Source organism: Macaca mulatta, chromosome 5 (assembly GCF_049350105.2).
Source record: "Macaca mulatta isolate MMU2019108-1 chromosome 5, T2T-MMU8v2.0, whole genome shotgun sequence".
Classification (NCBI taxonomy): Eukaryota; Metazoa; Chordata; class Mammalia; order Primates; family Cercopithecidae; genus Macaca; species Macaca mulatta.
In genome coordinates this window covers 59,155,051-59,179,101 of record NC_133410.1, presented here as the reverse complement: position 1 = coordinate 59,179,101, position 24,051 = coordinate 59,155,051, and the positions used below count along the sequence as shown (strand labels likewise).

At 37.6% G+C, this 24,051-nt stretch overlaps 1 long non-coding RNA gene across 1 annotated transcript in view; it reads right to left on the bottom strand.

Annotated features, from left to right (window-relative positions):
* The window catches only part of LOC144341156 (uncharacterized), a 60,853-nt gene extending 36,802 nt beyond the window's left edge, over window positions 1-24,051 (bottom strand). Inside the window, exon 1 of the long non-coding RNA XR_013417897.1 lies at window positions 23,917-24,051. This is a non-coding gene — a long non-coding RNA (uncharacterized LOC144341156). The remainder of the gene's footprint in view (window positions 1-23,916) is intronic.

The window sequence follows — 24,051 nt, the reverse complement described above, 5'->3', positions numbered from 1 at the left end:
CCAGCACTTTGGGAGGCCGAGGCAGGCGGATCACAAGGTCAGGAGATCGAGACCACAGTGAAACCCCGTCTCTACTAAAAATACAAAAAATTAGCCGGGCGCGGTGGCGGGCGCCTGTAGTCCTAGCTACTCAGGAGGCTGAGGCAGGAGAATGGCGTGAACCCAGGAGGCGGAGCTTGCAGTGAGCCGAGATCACGCCACTGCACTCCAGCCTGGACAACAGCGTGAGACTCCGTCTCAAAAAAAAAAGATGGAGACTACCGTATCAGTGGTTAAAAATGCAGGTAAAATGTGCATTTTTAACAAAGTCCTCAGACAATTTTTAAGCATAGTTTGAGACCTCTGATAAGGGGTACTGCAATTGACCCTCTAAAAAATAGCTGAGAAGTCCTGTGCATCTCTCTCTCTCTCTCTTTTTTTTTTTTTTTTTTTTGAGACAGAGTTTTGCTCTTGTCATCCCGGCTGGAGTGCAGTGGCATGACCTCGGTTCACTGCAACCTTCACCTCCCAGATTGCATTGATTCTCCTACCTCAGCCTCCTGAGTAGCTGGGATTAGAGGTGTGGGCCAGCACGTCCAGCTAATTTCATATTTTCAGTAGAGATGGGTTTCACCATGTTGGCCAGTCTGGTCTTGAACTCCTGACCTCAGGTGATGCGCCCACCTCGGCCTCCCAAACTGCTGGGATTACAGGCAGGAGCCACGCGCCTGGCCACATCTCTCTCTTAATAATCTCCATATTGAGCGCGATCGACACAGAAGACCGGTGATTTCTGCATTTTCAACTGAGGTACTGGGTTCATCTCACTAGGGAGTGCCAGACAATCGGTGCTGGTCAGCTGCTGCAGCCCGACCAGTGAGAGCTAAAGCAGGGCAAGGCATCGCCTCACCTGGGAAGCGCAAGGGGGAAGGGAATCCCTTTTCCTAGCCAGGGGAACTGAGACACACAACACCTGGAAAATCGGATAACTCCCACCCCAATACTGTGCTTTAAGAAAACAGGCACACCAGGAGATTATATCCCACACCTGGCCGGGAGGGTCCCACGCCCACGGAGCCTCCCTCATTGCTAGCACAGCATTCTGTGATCTAACGGCAAGGCAGCAGCGAGGCTGGGGGAAGGGCGCCCGCCATAGCTGAGGCTTCAGTAGGTAAACAAAGCCACTGGGAAGCTCCAACTGGGTGGAGCTCACAGCAGCTCAAGGGAACCTGCCTGTCTCCGTAGACTCCACCTCTGGGGACAGGGCACAGCTAAACAACAACAAAAGCAGCAGAAACCTCTGCAGATGCAAACGACTCTGTCTGACAGCTTTGAAGAGAGCTGTGGAACTCCCAACACGGAGGCTGAGATCTGAGAAGGGACAGACTGCCTGCTCAAGTGGGTCCCTGACCCCTGAGTAGCCTAACTGGGAGACATCCCCCACTAGGGGCAGTCTGACACCCCACACCTCACAGGGTGGAGTACACCCCTGAGAGGAAGCTTCCAAAGCAAGAATCAGACAGGTACACTTGCTGTTCAGCAATATTCTATCTTCTGCAGCCTCTGCAGGCAAACAGGGTCTGGAGTGGACCTCAAGCAATCTCCAGCAGACCTACAGCTGAGGGTCCTGACTGTTAGAAAAAAAACTATCAAACAGGAAGGACATGGAAAGGAACAACCGGTACCAGCCATTGCAAAAACACGCCAAAATGTAAAGACCATCGAGGCTAGGAAGAAACTGCATCAACTAACGAGCAAAATAACCAGTTAATATCATAATGGCAGGATCAAGTTCACACATAACAATATTAACCTTAAATGTAAATGGACTAAATGCTCCAATTAAAAGACATAGACTGGCAAACTGGATAAAGAGTCAAGAACCATCAGTCTGCTGTATTCCGGAGACCCATCTCACATGCAGAGACATACATAGGCTCAAAATAAAGGGATGGAGGAAGATTTACCAAGCAAATGGAGAACAAAAAAAAGCAGGGGTTGCAATACTAGTCTCTGATAAAACAGACTTTAAACCATCAAGGATCAAAAGAGACAAAGAAGGCCATTACATAATGGTAAAGGGATCAATTCAACAGGAAGAGCTAACTCTCCTAAATATATATGCACCCAATACAGGAGCACCCAGATTCATAAAGCAAGTCCTTAGAGACTTACAAAGAGACTTAGACTCCCATACAATAATAATGGGAGACTTCAACACCCCACTGTCAACATTAGACAGATCAATGAGACAGAAAGTTAACAAGGATATCCAGGAATTGAACTCATCTCAGCAGCAAGCAGACCTAATAGACATCTATAGAACTCTCCACCCCAAATCAACAGAATATACATTCTTATCAGCACCACATCGCACTTATTCCAAAATTGACCACATAATTGGAAGTAAAGCACTCCTCAGCAAATGTACAAGAACAGAAATTATAACAAACTGTCTCTCAGACCACAGTGCAATCAAATTAGAACTCAGGACTAAGAAACTCAATCAAAACCGCTCAACTACATGGAAACTGAACAACCTGCTCCTGAATGACTACTGGGTACATAACGAAATGAAGGCAGAAATAAAGATGTTCTTTGAAATCAATGAGAACAAAGATACAACATACCAGAATCTCTGGGACACATTTAAAGCAGTGTGTAGAGGGAAATTTATAGCACTAAATGCCCACAAGAGAAAGCAGGAAAGATCTAAAATTGACACTCTAACATCACAATTAAAAGAACTAGAGAAGCAAGAGCAAACACATTTGAAAGCTAGCAGAAGGCAAGAAATAATTAAGATCAGAGCAGAACTGAAGGAGATAGAGACACAAAAAACCCTCCAAAAAATCAATGAATCCAGGAGTTGGTTTTTTGAAAAGATCAACAAAATTGACAGACCGCTAGCAAGACTAATAAAGAAGAAAAGAGAGAAGAATCAAATAGATGCAATAAAAAATGATAAAGGGGATATCACCACCGACCCCACAGAAATACAAACTACCATCAGAGAATACTATAAACACCTCTACGCAAATAAACTAGAAAATCTAGAAGAAATGGATAATTTCCTGGACACTTACACTCTTCCAAGACTAAACCAGGAAGAAGTTGAATCCCTGAATAGACCAATAGCAGGCTCTGAAATTGAGGCAATAATTAATAGCCTACCAACCAAAAAAAGTCCAGGACCAGATGGATTCACAGCTGAATTCTACCAGAGGTACAAGGAGGAGCTGGTGCCATTCCTTCTGAAACTATTCCAATCAATAGAAAAAGAGGGAATCCTCCCTAACTCATTTTATGAGGCCAACATCATCCTGATACCAAAGCCTGGCAGAGACACAACAAAAAAAGAGAATTTTAGACCAATATCCCTGATGAACATCGATGCAAAAATCCTTAATAAAATACTGGCAAACCGGATCCAGCAGCACATCAAAAAGCTTATCCACCATGATCAAGTGGGCTTCATCCCTGGGATGCAAGGCTGGTTCAACATTTGCAAATCAATAAACATAATCCAGCATATAAACAGAACCAAAGACAAGAACCACATGATTATCTCAATAGATGCAGAAAAGGCTTTTGACAAAATTCAACAGCCCTTCATGCTAAAAACGCTCAATAAATTCGGTATTGATGGAACATACCTCAAATTCCTAAGAGCTATTTATGACAAACCCACAGCCAATATCATACTGAATGGGTAAAAACTGGAAAAATTCCCTTTGAAAACTGGCAGAAGACAGGGATGCCCTCTCTCAACACTCCTATTCAACATAGTGTTGGAAGTTCTGGCTAGGGCAATCAGGCAAGAGAAAGAAATCAAGGGTATTCAGTTAGGAAAAGAAGAAGTCAAATTGTCCCTGTTTGCAGATGACATGATTGTATATTTAGAAAACCCCATTGTCTCAGCCCAAAATCTCCTTAAGCTGATAAGAAACTTCAGCAAAGTCTCAGGATACAAAATTAAGGTGCAAAAATCACAAGCATTCTTATACACCAGTAACAGACAAGCAGAGAACCAACTCATGAATGAACTTCCATTCACAATTGCTTCAAAGAGAATAAAATACCTAGGAATCCAACTTACAAGGGATGTAAAGGACCTCTTCAAGGAGAACTACAAACCACTGCTCAGTGAAATCAAAGAGGACACAAACAAATGGAAGAACATACCATGCTCATGGATAGGAAGAATCAATATCATGAAAATGGCCATACTGCCCAAGGTTATTTATAGATTCAATGCCATCCCCATCAAGCTACCAATGACTTTCTTCACAGAATTGAAAAAAACTGCTGTAAAGTTCATATGGAACCAAAAAAGAGCCCGCATCTCCAAGACAATCCTAAGTCAAAAGAACAAAGCTGGAGGCATCACGCTACCTGACTTCAAACTATACTACAAGGCTACAGTAACCAAAACAGCATGGTACTGGTACCAAAACAGAGATATAGACCAATGGAACAGAACAGAGTCCTCAGAAATAATACCACACATCTACAGCCATCTGATCTTTGACAAATCTGAGAGAAACAAGAAATGGGGAAAGGATTCCCTATTTAATAAATGGTGCTGGGAAAATTGGCTAGCCATAAGTAGAAAGCTGAAACTGGCTCCTTTCCTTTCTCCTTATACGAAAATTAATTCAAGATGGATTAGAGACTTAAATGTTAGACCTAATACCATAAAAACCCTAGAAGAAAACCTAGGTAGTACCATTCAGGACATAGGCATGGGCAAAGACTTCATGTCTAAAACACCAAAGGCAATGGCAGCAAAAGCCAAAATTGACAAATGGGATCTAATTAAACTAAAGAGCTTCTGCACAGCAAAAGAAACTACCATCAGAGTGAACAGGCAACCTACAGAGTGGGAGAAAATTTTTGCAATCTACTCATCTGACAAAGGGCTAATATCCAGAACCTACAAAGAACTCAAACAAATTTACAAGAAAAAAACAAACAACCCCATCAAAAAGTGGGCAAAGGATATGAACAGACATTTCTCAAAAGAAGACATTCATACAGCCAACAGACACATGAAAAAATGCTCATCATCACTGGCCATCAGAGAAATGCAAATCAAAACCACAATGAGATACCATCTCATACCAGTTAGAATGGCAATCATTAAAAAGTCAGGAAACAACAGGTGCTGGAGAGGATGTGGAGAAATAGGAACACTTTTACATTGTTGGTGGGATTGTAAAGTAGTTAAACCATTATGGAAAACAGTATGGCAATTCCTCAAGGATCTAGAACTAGATGTACCATATGACCCAGCCATCCCATTACTGGGTATATACCCAAAGGATTATAAATCATGCTGCTATAAAGACACATGCACATGTATGTTTATTGCAGCACTATTCACAATAGCAAAGACTTGGAATCAACCCAAATGTCCATCAGTGACAGACTGGATTAAGAAAATGTGGCACATATACACCATGGAATACTATGCAGCCATCAAAAAGGATGAGTTTGTGTCCTTTGTAGGGACATGGATGCAGCTGGAAACCATCATTCTTAGCAAACTATCACAAGAACAGAAAACCAAACACTGCATGTTCTCACTCATAGGTGGGAACTGAACAATGAGATCACTTGGACTCGGGAAGGGGAACATCACACACTGGGGCCTATCATGGGGAGGGGGGAGGGGGGAGGGATTGCATTGGGAGTTATACCTGATGTAAATGATGAGTTGATGGGTGCTGACGAGTTGATGGGTGCAGCACACCAACATGGCACAAATATACATATGTAACAACAACAAAAAAAAATCTCCATATTATATTAGAATTATCTGGATGTGTAGTTCTCTCTCCTATAACCATGTCCCTTATGAGGATAGAGACCACATGCTACTCATCTTTATGCCATTAGCACCTAACTCAGAATATAACATAGACAAGGTGTCCAACAAATGTTTGTTGATCAGAACTGAATTCCATAAAGGCAACTGATTACAGAGAACCTACTACATTACAGATCCTCTGATAAGTGCTTTCCGTACATTTACTTGATGAATATTTATAAGAACTGTCTGACAGAAATATTATTACCTTCATTTTAAGGCTGAACAATTAAGGTTTAGAGAGGTAAAGTTACTTAGCCAACATCACATAACTATGAATCCACTTTTATTAATTGGAAGGGTGTGCTCTTAAACATTAAATATGCTAATCTCAATAAAATTTCTAAAAGACAACCTCATAGTGTGAACTTCATATAGTATTGTAGAGAGCCCCAAGTGTTTTTGAAATTATGAAGCTAAGATGTTACTACTAGTTACTTCCTACAGACTGAGCCACTGACTAAAAGCTGCAGCCAAAATGACTCCTCTCTAGCATAGGGAGCCCTCGGTGCTACTTACACTTGGAAATGTCATGATGTTCTCAGTTCAAGTAATCAATTACAGAGGGCAGATGAACACGATGTAGCATTGCACTTAGGCTGTCATTTAACACTCATCTGTTTTTATTTCTGGGACATTATAGGCAGCAAAGCAAACACTGTTAAGTAGAAATGGACACTGTGGTGAAGACCACTAAAATGAGAAAGATTAGCAAATGCTGTATTTTCTGAAATGCTGCATGTTTGAGAATGCATGGAGCCTACCTGCTTTTGTAAATCTTCAGCCCACACTTTTCTTTCCTTAGGACATAGCTCTATTCTGCCTGGCAATAAGTGTTATTACAAAAAAAAAAAAAAAAAAATCTGAGGCCAACCTGATCTTTCCCCCTTTATATGTGATGTGCTTTACTTGATATGGAGCACATTAAATTGATCATGACTGAGGTAAGGGAACCTCATTAGGATGTGGCCTGGAGCTTATCATTCTTTACTAGTATTTTCAACAACTAGAGAGCCAGTATGTAGATGCATTAACTTTTTTTTTTTTTTCCTGGAATGACTTCTCTATGTTTTCTGTCCATTTGTTCTGCTTTTATCCCTTGGGAACATAATTTCATGAATGTTAGCTATCCTTTGTCCATAGCTTGTCTGTAATCATTTTGATATCATTGTTCTGTATCGTTTTGCGTGATTCTTCAAGCATATACGTGTCTTTGTTATGATCCTGCATTGTTAATTAAATTCTTGTGGCTTCCATTTGGTTTTCATCTCTTTGATAGGTTATATTATTTTTTCCTTCCACATTTTTTTGTGCTGTGCTACCTGACCATCATCTCTTCTGTTGTCTTAAAATATCTTGTATTCATACTTAGAATTCTATTATCTTCCTTGTGGCTATAGTATCTATGACTATAAAATATTCTGTAAATATTTCTATTCACTTTTGTATATTTGTTTCATCTTATTTTTGCTAATTTTTTCTCAGGTTTTAATTAACTGATTGATTGAAATCTTATAAATGGGTCCTAAGCAGATTTATTTTTGATTAATATTTACCATTGAATTTATGTTCATTTTTCTTAAGAATAGAAGACAAAGAATGGGATAGAGGGTCTGCAATGAGTTCTGAGTATTTTGACTTTACTTAACTTGTCTTTTTAAATAATCTCACTTCAAATGTATTATTTTCTTTATTCTCTAAGTCAATGTGTGTCTCAGCAAAGCTCTTTTATTTTTCCATTTCCCCTAGAGGTGCTCCTTGGTTAGAAAGTTAAATATATAACAGAGTTTTGAAGCTCAAATACTTACAGAGATTGAGTAGAAGTTATAAAGGAGTGAAAAGGGCTAAGTTTAAGACCAAAGGGAGTGGTAGAGTCTGTGGTGAACTGCACTGTGTGCTTCATCCTAAGGTGACAGCAGCTAATCAGTTTAGCTGATGGCTATTAGATTGTTGTGTGAGATCACGGTGGCCAGAATTTCTTTTTCAACAGTCAAACAATACGTATTTTTTAAGTGAACCTCTATTTTTAAAATGCCATGCACAATGGAATACTATTTGGCCATAAAAAGAATGAAATCCTGTCATTTGCAGCAACATGGATGGAACTAGAGGTCATTCTGTTAAGTGAAATAAGTCAGGGACAGAAAGACAAATATGTCATGTGCTCACTCACATGTAGGAGCTTAAAATGTTGGTCTCATGGAGGTAGAGAATAGAGTGATAAATGCCAGAGGCTGGGAAGGGTGTGGGGGTGGGAAAGGAAGATGAAGAGAGGTTGGTTAATGAATAAAAACATGCAGTTATATAGAAGGAGTAAGTTTTAATGTTTGATAGTTTAAAAGCTGATAGCAATCATGTTTAATGTTTGATCATGCTCATAGTACATTGACTATAATTAGCAACATTAGTATTGTATATTTCAAAGAAGACTTAGAAGGTTTCAAACACAGAAATGATAAATACTTAAGGTGATGGATGTCACAAGTACCCTGACTTGATCATCGCATATTCTATACATGTTACAAACACATGTACCCCATAAATATGTAAAATTTCATGTAACAATACAACAATTTTTAAAGGTAAATCTAACAAATAGAAAAAAAACATAGTTCAAACAAAACACATCTGTAGACTCTCATGTTTTAGCCTCTAACAGAAAATATAAATGGCATATTGACTTTGCCTTTTAAGATGCCACTTTAGACCAACCCCACCTCTGCAGATGGCCCTGCCTTAGCTCTTTTTGCTCCACTCAGAGGACCACTGTGAATATCTTTTGGGGCTGGAATCTTACTGGATTCTGATGTGACATGTGCAGCCTGGGCCCCAGGATTCTTCTCCTGCTTAACAGTGCACAGTAAAGAGTATGTTTCACAATTTGTGGTTTGAGGTTATGATAATTTTCTTGTATAATTGAAAATGGCATACTTTTTTTTATCATCATTTTCTTTTGTTTTCAGAGAGTTTAAAGAGGGCTATAAAGAAATAATGCCTTCTCACTGACATTTGAAATGCTATTTGTGCAGAAGTCCACCTTGTCCCAACTCCTGTTGATTGAAACTCTTTCCTATCCTTGCTTTTGTAAAATTATAACCTCATGGCCAGGAAAAGCTACAAAATTTGCAGGACTCAATACAAATGAAAATGCAGGGCCACTTGCTCAAAAATTATTATACATTGCAAGATGGTAACAGATTATTAAACCAGGCGTGGCCCTCTTCTGAACACAGGGCCTTGTGTGACTACACAGGTCGCACACTCATGAAGCTGACTCTGCTCCTAATTCTTGCCTAATCTCTCTGATCCTTCATTTAGAAGTCTTCTCTAGCTGCTCTTTCTTCTACCCTATCCCGGGGATTTCCTAATTTATGTCCTTAACTGACTTTTCCTCTCTCTCTACATACTCTCTTTGGCAATCTCATTCAAGCTTATAGCGTCAACTCTCACCAAAACAGAAACAAATTTGTATTTATTTATTTGTGAATTTTGCCCTGTCAAAATGTAAATTCCCTGAGTGGACTAATACTATTCAAGGTCATCACACCAGCAATTATTTTGTTCTGTCTCCCGAAAAATAAACGTTCATCTGAGCCTCCTGGCTTCCCATCCTCCTCCAGTTTTGACGAAATCAGAGAACTGTTTTTCAATAGAATTATCCATATCAGGGGTAGCAAACTAAAATCTGTGGGTCAAATATGGCTCACTGCTTTTATCATTAATGTTTTATTAGAATGCAACCATACTCCCTTACTCTTTCATTTAGTATTGTCTATGTCTGCTTTTGTACTTCAATAGTGGAGTTAAGCAGTTACAACAGAGACCATATGATCCACACAGCCTAAAATATTTACTCTCTGGACTTTTACCAAAAAAGAAAAAAAAAATTTTTAACACCTCCCCACACACTCACCTTTTCCCACCTTTGATCTGTACTCACTGTTTCCAAATTCAATCAACTTCTCTTCCTTGAACCCTCCCTGGTCAGGTGTTTCACCTTGTCACTCCACCAAAACTGACTATTAAGACACTAATGATTTATTTCTCAATATCTTTTACCAGCTCCTCCTCATTTACCCTATCGCTAAATGTTCCATCACCCTAACACTCAGTCTTTGACCCTCTTCTTTTTTCTATATGACTGCTTGACTGCTCTAATGAAAACTGCAGTCCTTTGACTTTAAATATTATTTACATGTTGGTAATACTCAAACTTATACTCAAATCTAATCCTCTTGTCTGAAATCCAGACTCATATAACTTTGGTCTGTTCAACATATCCACTGGTAATTAATGAACATTTCAAATGTGTGTGGTGAAAACTGAACACTTGATATTTTCTCATCAGTGCATTTCTTAGTTTTACCACATCTGTCAATAGCAGTTCCATCTTTCCCATTAGGCCAGACAGTTGCATTCTATAGTTTTTGGATGGAGTCTAATATAGTGAATTACGTCAAGGTGGTTGAAAGCGTTGTTCAAATAATCTATGTTTGTATTGATGCTTTTATCTAGTTCTATCAATTGCTAAGAGAGAGTGTTAAAATCTCAAACTGTGGTTGTAAAATTATTTATATGTTCCTTTTAGTTCTCTCAAATTTTGCTTCATGTATTTTGAAACTCTGTTATGAAGTGCATATAGATTTCTGATTATTATGTCTTCTGATATATTTGACCTTTTGGTCATTACATAATCTCCCTCTTTATCTCTGATAATACTCTTTTACTTGACATCTACCTTATCTGCTAAAAAATATTAAAAAATAGTTATCTTCAGGTATTTTATACTTATTGTTTGCATAGTATATTTTTTCCAACCAATTATTTTGAACCTGTCTGTCTCATATTTAAAGTATCTTATAGACAGCATGTGGTTTGGTCTTGTGTCTTCGCTTTTTAGTTCAGTGTAATGATTTCTACCTTTAAATTGGAGTGCTTAGTCAGTTTACACCGAGTATGATTATTGATACATTTGAATTTAAATCTACCATTTCCTTTTGTTACTCCATTTTATTCTTCTAGAGAGAATCAGAACATGCCATCCCAAAATATGCCACTTTATTATATATATAATTTGAGCTGAAGGCAATTGAAAGTCAGCAGATGCACAAAGAAAATTTCTCAGAGCTGAGCTTTCCTTATCTGACCAAACGCAAAAACTTCTGAGAAATGAGAACTACCATAAATCCTCTCTCCAGAAGAGTTTTATGACCCTGAAGAAGATGGAAAGAGTATGCTCATACTTGTATATACAAATATTATCACAAACTTTCAGGGTCTCACTCTGTCACCCAGGCTGGAATGCAGTGGCACAATCATGACTCACTGAAGCAAAATTTCTGGGCTACAAGCAATCCTCCCATCTCAGCCTATTCCCACTCCCATCACTGGAATTACAGCCATGAGCTACCCACTGAGGCAGGCAATTATCACAAACGTTTAATCTAGAAAACCACTTGTGTTTCTTAAGGAAATCCATCTGCTTTTCTTACAGAAACCTTTTCCTCCCCTTCCCTTTTTTCTACTAAGTTATGTATGAAGTCTTTAACATTTTAATGAGATTTTTGCTGGCTTCTGTAAGCATAACATTTTTCTCTTGTTTATCTGGTTTTTGTCAGTTTAATTCATAAGTTCTAGCTACTGAATTTGGGAAGGTAGAAGAAAAGTTTTTTCCCTCCTACACTTCCTATTTTTTGTTCCTTCATTTTTGTTGTTGTTGTTATTGTTATTTTCTTCCTTTTTGAGGGGGTGGGAGAGGAAATTAATAGAAGTTCTTTATAATTCCATTTTAAGGTATATTATAATTCTAGCTGTTTCCTCTTGTATTACTTTTCTAGTGGTTGCTCTAGGAAGTACAATATACAACCTTAACTTTTCAATGTCTACCTCGAGTTGAAATTGTATAATATCACCTAAAATGTAAGCAACTTAAAATTGTATTATATCACCTAAAATGTAAGCAACTTGCAATCACCTAGGTTCATTTATCCTCTCTTCTTTTTACATTGTAACATAACATAATTTTTGCTTCAAACTATCATATGTACTTTAACGAAATTAGAAGAAAAAATTTGTCTTGTATGTCTACCCGTATTTTCATTTTCATTCTTCTTTCTGAAAAATGTAAGTCTCTCTTGATTATCACTTTCCTTCAGTCTGAAAAGCATTTTTTTAAACAGTCGGTTAGTACAGATCTGCTAGTAAGAACTTCTTTCAGTTTTATTTTATCTGAAAATGTCTTTATTTTGGCTTTATTCTTGAGGGATATTTTGCTGGGTATAGAAGTTAGGGTTGTATCGCTTCTCTGCCTTTTGGCTAAGATCAAGTGTAAAATTCAGGGTTGTCAATTTTATTATCTATCTACCTTTTAAAGATCATTATTGTCTTCTGGCTTTTAATGTTCCAGATTAAAAATTGGTGATAATTAAAATCATTTTTCCTCTATGTGAAATATATCATTTTTATTTTCCAGTAGCGGCTAAGATTTGTTTAAGCTTTAGTTGTCAGAAGTTTAACTATCATGTGCCTAGTTGTTGGCTTATCTGTATGTTTTCTGTTTGGAATTTGCTGAGCTTCTTGAATTAGTAGATTTGTGTCCTTCACCAAAAGGAAAAACATTGAATATTATGTATGTATATGTGTTTTCCGCTATCTTCTAACCCTCATCCCTTTCTAGGACTCAAGTCACAGGTATGTTAGGCTTTTTAAATTGTCATATGCTCCTGAACCTCTGTACATTTCTTAGCAATCTTTTTTTCTCTCTGCCCTTCAAATTAGATCATTTTAAATAGATCTTTCTTCAAGTTCAGCAAGCTTTTCTTCTGCCATTTCCAATCTGCTGATAAGCCCATCTAGTGATTTCTTCCATTTTAGATACTCTGTTTTTCAGTTTCAGAATTTCATTTTTATTCTTTTAAAATACTTTCTATTTCTCTACTGAGATGTCCTGTATTTTCATTTGGTATGAGCATATTTTTCTTTACATTTTAAATATATTTATAATAGCCACTTTAAAATTTTTGTCTGCTGATTCTAACATTCTGGTCATCTTGGGATCGGTTTCTACTGACTACCTTTCTCTTAAATCTGAGACATATTTTTTTGTTTATTTATTTTTTATTTTTTATTTTTATTTTTATTTTAGATGGAGTCTCACTTTGTCACCCAAGCTAGAGTGCAGTGGTGTGATCTTGGCTCACTGCAACCTCCGCCTCCCGGGTTCAAGCAATTCTCTGCCTCAGCCTCCCGAGTAGCTGGGATTACAGGCACCTGGCACCACACTTGGCTAATTTTTGTATTTTTAGTAAGGACGGGGTTTCACCATCTGGGCCAGGCAGGTCTTGAACTCCTGACGTTGTGATCCACCCACCTCTACCTCCAAAAGTGCTGGGATTAAAGGCATGAGCCACCACACTGGGCCTTTCTTGTTTATTTGTATAGCCCATAATTTTATATGGTATCCTGGACATCAAAAAATGGTACATCAAAGAGACTCTCAATTCTCTTATTTTCCCTTAGAGAATATCACTAGGTTGTTCTAACAGATAGTTAACTTGGCTGAACTCAAGCTCCAGATTCTAATATTCAATTTAGTTCTTTTAGCTTTAGGTGCACTGCTTGGAATCTGCTCTGCACATGCATTCTTCAATGTCACCCAGAAACGTGAGCAGCATTTCTGTGCAGAATTTGTAGTTCCCTTTATGTGACTCACTCCTTTCTAGGATTACCCCCACTCACTTTACAATTGCCAAGGTCCCCCCGAATCTGTCCTGAAGTTAATTAAGTCTATGAGGTTATATAGCTACTGTCTAGGTTTTAGTGGCCCTTGTTTGTTACAGATTGGGATCTGCTCTCAGATTAAAAGCTCCAAAGACAGGAAACTCACTCAGTGCCCTTCCCTTCTTTCAAGTGTCAGCCTCCTGTCCCGAGTGTCTGCCTGCAATTATTTCTTTCCCATTATGTTCAGGAAATTGCTTATTATATTTATACTTGCTATTTACCTGAAAGTTGGTATTTGTGAAGCAGAACCTACCAGGCCAAGCATGTTGGAACTTTCTGTGACCTATCACCAGAAGCTCACCTCTTTCCACCACTTGCATCCTTACCCAAGACACCACCACCTTTCATTTGAATTATTATCATATTCCTAAGTGGTGCACAGTTTCTGTTCTTTTCTTCCCATAGGCTATTTTTTTTTTTTTTAAATCACAGAAGTCAGAGTAACCCCATTTGAGTCATGTCAGCTCATAATCTTGCAATGTTTTCCTATCTCCCTGAGAATGAGAGCCAACATCTATAACCTGGCCACAAAGCCCCACACAATCTGGCTCCCAGTAGCAGCTGTGATCTCGTCTCCTGCCACTGCTCCCATGCTCAGTTCACTCCAGGCAGTCACAATGATCACACCACTCTTCTTCAAACATCCCTGACTCACTGCCCCCTTGGAGACTGTGTGCTTGTTCTTCCTGGCTCACGAAATATTTGTTCCCAAGATATTTGCTTGACACACATCTCCTTCAAATATTTGACTCACATAACTTTCCCATTGAATTCTCCGATCATCCTATTTTAATCCTATATCTTTAGTTTCATACTCCCCACTCTCTTTGCCTAATTTTCATCATCATCATATGTCCTACTTATTTGTTGATATTTTATCTCTGCCAGTACAATATAAGTTTCAAGAGAGCACATATCTTTGTCTGTTGATTCATTAAGGCATGCCAAGTGCCTAAAACAGTTTTAGGTATAGAGAAGGCATTTGCAGACTGTTTTGAACATATTAGGTAAGTGGAAGGGCTGAATCTTAAATACCCAAGCATGGGCTTCAGCATCTAGAAAAATTCCTAACACATAATTTTCAATTTAAAAATATCCTTGAATTTGTAAGGGAATAAATCAATAAATGGGGAGCCCAATAATCCTTTCTGGGCCACAGATTCTTCATTTTTTTCTAAGTATCTTGTATTCACGCATAATATTAAAACTTTCTTTCTAGATAACCTTAGTGCACTCGTTTAAAGAATTATTTCCTTATTACAGTTGCAATTATCTGAAAAAAAGCAAATGTACAAGTGAGTAAATAGGCAGCTGCCTTATCATAGTAATAGATTGTGAACTTCATACATTCTGCTATTAACCAATGTCCTTTGAGTCTCAATAATTTTTTGATGATCTTATGTGTGCCTTATTTTGAGTGAAATTTAATAGACATTAAAATAATCTAAATTCTAGAACCTGAGTTTGGGGGTTAGATGGATTTAGTTAGAATCCTGGTCTGCCCAACCCAAGACAAGGGGCGTGACCTTGGGCTCCCTGCTGAGCATGTGTCTCATCTGTAAAATGAGGGTGATACCTTACCTACCTATTACATTTATTGAAAGAATTGCATACAATAATGTATATAACAAGCCTGATATACAACTGATTTTCAAAAATTTTCTTCCATTTTTCTTATTTCCACTCCATTTTTTTGTTTCTCTTACTTGTTTGTTTGTTTCATTTCTGCTCTTGGGCATTTAAGCTCTTTTTGTCATTAGCATTAAAGACTAAATCCACAAACTTTATCAAGCTAAGAAAAATCATCCTCGGAGAGATTAAAGTAAGCTGAATTGCAAAGTCATTACTAGTGATTTCAGCAGATTCCTGCAGGAGCCTAACTTTAGTAGTCTTAGGGGTGCCAAAAAACCAAATGTTTGCAAGTCATTCGTTTTGATCAAATAACCTGCTGATGCTCCTAAAAGTTCATCAGCTTTTTTTTTTAAGAAATATAGAAAGCAGCATTATTATTCTGTAGCCAGCCTCTTTAAGGGAAAAACAGATCAAGCAGTGTATCAAGCTTTCTCTAAGAACTGGCTTTGCCCCCAGGAGAAGGGTTTCTAGGTAGCTAGACTCTAAATATTTGCTGAATAAATGAAAGAATAAATAAATGTTTGAATTATTTAATTAATATAGTTGCTGAGGCCAATGAGCGTCTCTGTGGTTTTGGTCTTTCAACAGCCACTCAGCAGAAAAGGAGAAATATAGAGACAGCCTGTTGAGCTGTGCAGGGTGTGACTGGTCTTCTAAACTTGGCACTCAAACTGGTAGGCTATGTCACTGTTATGCTACCTGTTGCCATAGTAATCATGGGTATGGCCACGATACCTGAAGACTAATGTCAAAATTTACCCCCAGTTTTCTGATTGAGTTTTTCACCCTTAATCTCAAAAATGTTACTCTCCTCTTTTCTTTTTGTCATGCTGACATATATTTGCTTTTATATTTTTCTCAAAAGCAGGTCTGCAGTAGCTAATGAGATACTAGTATACATGAAAAGGAGGAATCCTAGAAGTAATTTCCTTTATGAAAATTATATATTTCATCTCCCCTTCTTTGTGCTTAACACAATACTTCTTGGTTTAAGAATATCTCTTTCAAATGTTAAGCCAGGTTTCATGAGGATTCTTTCATCGAACTCTATCTGTGTTGACTTAAGATAAGGAATTGAAACTTCATTCCTTAAGACTTGATGTCTTCCTCCTAAGTACATTTCAATTCACGTGACTTCAGAGACTGCCCTTAATAGGATTAACACAAAAGTAAATTCATGAAGTCTGAAATATTATTTACTATAATTCAAATTCCCTTATACTGTACTTCTTCTAAACGATGCAGTTACCAAAGGCCCAATAGGACTTGCAGGCCTACTATCAAGACATGTTCAACAGTGACTCCAAGAAAAGAACAATCATGAGAATCTAACATTTTTTTTCTCAGTTCATGGCATTTATTTTCAATCTTTATCGCATATGCCTATTTCCTCATTTACAAATTATTAGAAACAATAGTACCCATTATGAATTGTTACTAGGAAGAGAACAAGCTAATATATGCAAGATGATTAGAAATGTTAGCCATTACTATTCTGTTTATCTTTATTAAGCCAAATGACGTTTTCTATTTTTAATATATTTTCCTATTTCATGGAGAAAAAAGTTCACTGTCGTTTCTGCCCCAAAACCCTCAATCCCAATTCATGACTACACTACTTTCTCTAAGCTTTATTGGTAGAATTTAGCTGCTTGTCAAACTTTCAAACAAACAAGGTTAGGAAGGAAGAGAATAATGTAAGTGGAAGAATTAAAGTAACATAACAAGGACCTAAATTTATTAGTATTGTATTATAAGCTCACAGTATAAAAGGATTGTATCATCCATATATTTATTATTCGCAGCATGTACAGCATTGTCTTGTGTATGATTAGCGTGTAAAAAATCTGAATGAAAAAAGAATGATTGAATAAAGGAAATAATAAGTGAATGACAGTTGCCAAGTGCCCTTAAAGCCTTGTAAAATGTTTGTTCAAAGAAGAGTTAGAAATACAGTAAACAAGACTTGGCAATTACCCATATATTGAATTTGTTCAGGTTTTCCTGTCTTCTAGAAGTTATCATACTAATCAGAAACCGTTACATTCATATATCTGACTCATCAAAATAAAGTCATCAAAGAAAGGAAGATAGAGCAGATAGAGCAACTTTTCTGGCAAATTCTATGACAAATTATGATTGGAGTCTTAGAAGTAGTCTTATATTTTTAAAATTCTAAACTTTGGAACTTTTGAAATAAAACAATCATTTTATTGAAAAATAAAAGAAGGGTTAACAGTGTGCTTTAGATAAAGTTTTTCACATGATCATACTTATTCACTGACAGTTTCATCTTCATGATTGTGCAGTACAGAAGGAAATAGAGATGCTTGGAAGTGCTCAGCCCAGCAAACAAGCTACAGGATGAAATGGCCCACCCTAGGAACTATCTACTTTACCTAATGGTACACAATGGAAAATAAACTTGTCTTAAAAAGAAAAAATGGGAACATAATAGGTGTTTGGTTGATTCTAGAATAAAATGCAAATTTTGAACAAATTAAACTTTAGAAATTCAAAGTCTTTCCTACTTTCAATTTCTGCCTAGGTTCCCAAAACTTCTCTCCTACAGACCCCCAACCCCCCAGCTCCCTACATAGACATTTGCACTTCTCTCTAAGCACTGTTCAAAAGCAGCATTTCTCAAACTTTCTCTGATCAGGATTCACTGAGCTGAAAAGAAAACAAAAGAAAATATGGTCTACTTCACTGATTCTAGCATTGAAGAAAGCTTTGTGATGGTAACAACTGGGGAGGAACAATTAGAATAGTAGCATTTCAGCAATTACGCAGGAACAAAGCCATCAGGAAAAGTGTAACCTAGGAATAATTCTACACATACATTAAATAATGCAAAAATAGGAGCAACTGAAAACCATAGCTAGCTTAAAACAATCCTAAAATTATAACGAGGTTAGAGAATCTTCTCTGAAAATTTGGGCAATCCCAACAATGTAAGTATGTGTTAGAAGTTCTTGCTAAGCATTGCTTGGCCGTGGGATTTCTTAGCAGAATATTAAATTAGGATCCTCAAATTTTAGAAGGGTAATTATTTTAATTTGTGAATATCAAATTTTTAAATTATTAACAACACACTTGGAAGATTACTCACAGCTAGGTAATATTTATTTGAACATAAATATAAGCATATATTGAATTCTCAAACTTTTTCCACTCCTAAAAAACTGAAAAACAGACTTTCTGAACTGCTCTTGGGCTTCAGACTATGCTGAGATGAAGCCACAGCTGTATTTCAGGGGCTTAGTCACAGATAATATGCATTTTGGTGTCACCTACTGGCATGATGTGACATGACATGGCAGACGTTTATGAGCCAAAGCAATTAAAATGGTAATGATGCATTGTTCTGTGTCAAACACTGCGTCAGGCACAAAAGGTACAGTAGTAAGCAAAATAAACTACTACTTTCAGTATCAGGGGAGGCAAATATTAATAAAATAATCACAAAAGTAGAGACAAGACGGAATGGTCCTAATCCTAGGGATCAGAGAGTGCTGAGACTGAAGGCAGGGTCTAAGTTCTATAGGCAAACAGAGGAAATAGGGAGATGAAGGGGAGCAGACTGGGCAGGGGACTGGACAGGAGGGAGCCTGACGTGTTTGAAAAAGTGAGGGAAGCTATGGTGGCTGGAACCCAGAAAGCTGAAGGGAAAGGAGGGTAGGAGTGGTGAAACATGAAGCTGAAGAGATAATAATAGTAGCTATAGTAATAAGATGCTCTTTCATGGATAATTCTCTAGCATGGCTTCACAGAGCTCCAACCTGCTAATGCTGAATTCAATTGTATTCAACAGCTACAAAGGACCACATCCTATAGCTACAATGTTCTCATCTTCAAGGTCATTGGAAAATGTTGTTATCAAAATTAAGGGTGTAGCTCAATAAACTGACAAACTCAAGATTCAAAATTGTTTTTAACAACCAGGAGTTGGGGGTTAAAACAAACCAGTTGAAAGTTAAAAAAAAATAATTAAAGTCCTTCATGTAAGATGAAAACAAAAGTATGCAAAAATATGGGAGCAAACTGGCTTATAAAAAAGATATGGAAATTTTAGTTGGCCTTAGGTTCCATATGTGTCAGAAGTGTGAAAAGACACGGAATATTAACTTATGATTTTTTTAAGTATCTTTTCTGGATCAATGGAGGTAAGAGTCAAGAGGAGTCTTTGCAGTTCTCCATGATACATTTCAAGGATTTTGACAAACTAGAAAAAAATGACCTGTGTAATGAAGACTTTAAATGCATGCCAAATGAGATTCTTAGCTTGAAGGTAAAGGGCCTACGGAAGACGTGATACATTTTTCAAATATTGGAAAACTTGTGATGTAAAAGGACTGAATTCCTCCAGTGTAAAGAACAGAACAAAGGCAAATGGATAGACACTACCAAGGGTGGAAATTACAATGAAAGTTTCTGGAAAACAGTAAGTTTATACAAATATATACTGCTTTAACAATGGTGAGGCACCAGTGGTTGTTATTTCTGAGGCCAGCATCCTATGCAGTGTAAAAGCCCAAAGATGAATGGAGAAACACGACTCCTATTTTCTGTTCCACCTGACAGCACAAGTTGCCAATGATGCATTACTCATCAATGACCCCTGGCTACAAAAGGAAATAGACAATAATGCAGAAAAAAGAAGACAACCTAATTTTATAAACTGAAGACAGTAGAAGATAAGCACTAAAAGACAGAGAAGAGAATGGCAAAGAAAAAAAGAACTGTTTTATTTTCTCATTTTACTCTCTCCTGTGCTTTTTTAACCTACATTCTTGTTTTTATTTTTCAACTATCATCTTCTGCTTCTTAAAGAATTGTTACAGTCTTGCTTAGTGAATTCCAGGACTCGTGGGACTTTAAGGAGATAACTTGAGAACCATAATAACCACAAAGTTTATGTAGTAATAAACATCCTAACATACTGCACAAAGTGAGAACAAAATGAAGTCAAAGTACAGTTTAAACATACTGATGGAAAATTAATTTACAGTGAGTCACTAAAGGGAACTGGGGACACATCCTGTCAAGATGACCTCATTGAATCCACACTTCTCTCTCCTATACAAAGGCCCTTGGTTCTCTCCTAACCACAACAAAATTATAGTGTAATATTTTAAAACAGGTGAATGTCTGATGGGCCAGACCTAATTTTGAGCTTCCAGTATTTCCTCTTCTTTTCTTACAAACTACCTTAGAAAAAAGTATGTCTAAGCAAACAAGCCCTGCATTTGTCAGCGTGAGCTAAAGTTACCTGTTCTGGTGAATTGAAAGGATTGTAGCCTTGGTGTGCTAATTTAAACACAGTTGGATATAATGAGCAGATAAAAATGAGGAGCTGCAATTGGTGGTAAGAAGGAACAGGATTGTGGTGTCATTGGCATAAATCTTAGCTATTTTTAAAAGATAGAAATAATTGCTGGCCCCTAGAAGAAGCCAATGGTTAGTTGGTCAGTGGATTACTTCCTGATGAACATTAGATGGCATACCAAATGCTGGGTTAAGTCCAAAACAGTTTTACCTCAGATCAGCCTGATGGCTTTGAGGAAAGGAGGAGGCAGTCACATCTTATGCTTTTCACGTGGGAATATCATTTCTGATATTACCTTGAGTTTGGAAGATGAAAGAAGCCTATGTGAAATATTAAGCTTTCCAAATTATGCATTCTTTGGCCATGTGAAAAAACAAGCATCATTCTCAGCCTATAGTAGCTGTGACTTGCATACAACAGCCAAGCTTCTCTACACAGTCCTGACAACCTGTTGAGGTTGTTCTGCAAAGAGAAAATGAAGTGATGTTTCACAGGCAGAAGATCTGGTCTAATGCAATTTAACTTGTAGAGTATGGAGGAGTATACGTTCTAACAATTATAAAATGACTTGCAATAGCATTATTGTGTAACTCACTTTCACATATATGGTGATGTTCCCCATCACTTACTTGTGATTTCTATACCTGTGAACATGTGTTGAAGCACCTTCTCAGTATATGTTTTACTTTTTTTCTATGGACTGTAAAGGAGGCAAAAATTAGATGCTTCCCTAAGCTTGCAAGCAACATTGTTCTCCAAGAGCCAAATGTAGTATCAAGATGTCATAAGGCAGAAAAGTACATAAATATTCTAAAGAAACAAATGCTTCCCAGATTGTCAAAAGCTGACTGTAACTTGACAGGATATATTAACATAACAACAACAACAACAAAAAAGAACATGACTATCAGAGGGAGGAAATCATTGTATCAGTCAAGGATCAGTACTGGAAATTGAAACTGCTACCAAAACTCTATCATTCAAGCACATGCCACTAAAGCTATGATGAAGGATTCAAAAAGCTGCCACTACTGCAAATAAACCTCAAAGCAGGAGACTAGATGCTGGAACTCTGTTACTAGCAGAAAACAGCACAGCCAAAAGCATAAGAAAATAAAAATGGCCTCAGCCTCCTATGTCTCCCAAATGTTGCACAAATGAACATCCTGGAAGAATCTACTTCACCTCCAGAACCCTATAGTTATACAGAACGGGAACTGTAATTCTTACCTTTCCAAACTCTGCAGGGCAAGAAGGAGGTGACAATGGATGCTCAGAGCTAGTCCACCCTATCTATGAAGGTCACCAAGTACTCTCCAAGGAACTAGTGTTGCTTATCTTCTGATTTAGATATGGGTGCTTTAAATGTAAAATTTTTAAAAAACATTTATGTCAAAGAATTAACTTTGATTATATCCACTCTCTGACTGGATTTCATGTTCACCTGGCAGCCTTCTGATTATAAATTTATTTCCTAGGTACCTTGCCTAATGGGACAGAATATACTAGGCAAAGGATCCTAGTCTTTTGGGGACTTATATTTCACATTTTAATTGCTGCCTTTTCTCAATGTTGAGATGCTGATTATGGTATGTAACCATGTATTTTTTTTCTCGAGACAGAGTCTTGCTTTTTCACCCAGGCTGGAGTGCAATGGTGCAATCTCGGCTCACTGCAACCTCCACCTCCTAGGTTCAAGCAATTCTCTTCCCTCAGCCTCTCGAGTAGTTGGGATTACAGGTGCATGCCACCACGCCCGGCGGATATTTTGTATTTTTACTAGAGACGGGTTTTCACCATGTTGGTCAGGTTGCTCTTGAACCTCAGGTGATCCGCCCACCTTGGCCTCCCAAAGTGCTGAGGTTACAGGTGTGAGCCACCATGCCTGGCCATAACCATGTATTTTCAAAGAACCTTAAAGAAAAAGAAGCACCACCACATTAAATGAATTTCTCCATTGTAAGAGGTGTCTTCATTTTAATAATGTTGAAATGCTTAAAAAATTGCAATTCAGCATTATTAAGAAATACATAAAATGCGCATCCTGATTTTATAATTTTTTTAAGGTTAACTAAATCTATTCTAAGAACCAGATCCACTTCCAGTACGTTTATGTATCCTGATTCCTAAAGCAACACAGCCAAAGGCCAGGCCTAGACTGTGGTACTTTGACCAGGAGAGTAGTATCATGCTCAGACCCCTCTTAGTGACCAGCCCACTTTGAGAAGATCACATCTCTCTCTGGCCTTTGCCTGTCCATGCAGAGCTATAACAGTTTTTAGTCAATGTCCACTTATGCAGTGAAGTTTAGTAAGGCCAAAGGCAGGTCCTTCCTACCTTGCATAAGCAGAAATAACGCAGCCTCAGAGGCAGTAGTTTCTATGCCTATGATGCAGCACTATTCTTATCTTTGTTACTTTACTGTTTCACATGTACCTGGGGTAATGATTATCACGGGTACATGAGATACCATTAAAAAGAAAAACTGATCAAATGAGGACAGATACCAACCAGCACCACCATCTGTAGTTATTTACCAAAAAGCCAGCAGCTGCAAGTTTGAAAGGTCATTTAAAAATAAAATATTCAAGCAAGTATAATAGCTCATACCCAGGCTTAATTACCTAGGAAATATGACAAGTGGCTTCAGAAATATTCACATATTATCTTATTTAAATACATGGGAAGCTAGGGGTTCAAATCTCATATTGCCACTTCTTATTCATATAGCTTTTGGCAAGTTATTAACGTAACTAAATCTGTTTCTTCACTATAAAATGGAGATAGTAATATCTACCTCCTAGGGTCATTTTAATTATGAAAATGAAGTAATATAGGTAGAATGCTTAGTACAGGGCTTGGCAATAAGATATACTTAATATCAAGGAGTTATTGTTATAATTATTAATAAGCACATAATTGTTTGGGAAGGAAGCTGACACATAGCACAACATGAATCAAAGATGAAATGTCATTCAGTAGAAGAGAACACGTAACTGTGGACTTGAGTAGAGTCTATTCTGGCTGTGACTGAATTTAATAAAGAATTATTTCACGTGGCAGGAGATCCTCTGTATATGGGTAGGAGGAGGATTTCCAAGCATGCAGGAAAGATGTGAAGCTGCAAACAACTTTTTTTAGGGACCTTGAAGTGAGCTACCTCTCACACTGTAAATAATTATAACATCTTCCATAAACCAGCTTTCAGAAGACCACTGTTGGCCTGGTCCTATTTAAACCTCTCTGGAAGAAATCAGGGAATGTCCACTGGCATTTTTATTTGGTTTATGGTCTCAAATTGGGTTTAGGTGCAAATACCACTTACCTTGAAGAATTTATCCCAGTCTTACTTGTGTATTTTGTATGATGTTTCCTCCAATCCTGACCCTAATTGAAGGAGCAGCATTCTCACAGGTATTATTTCTCAAAGACAAATTCATAATAGAGTACACAAATCCCT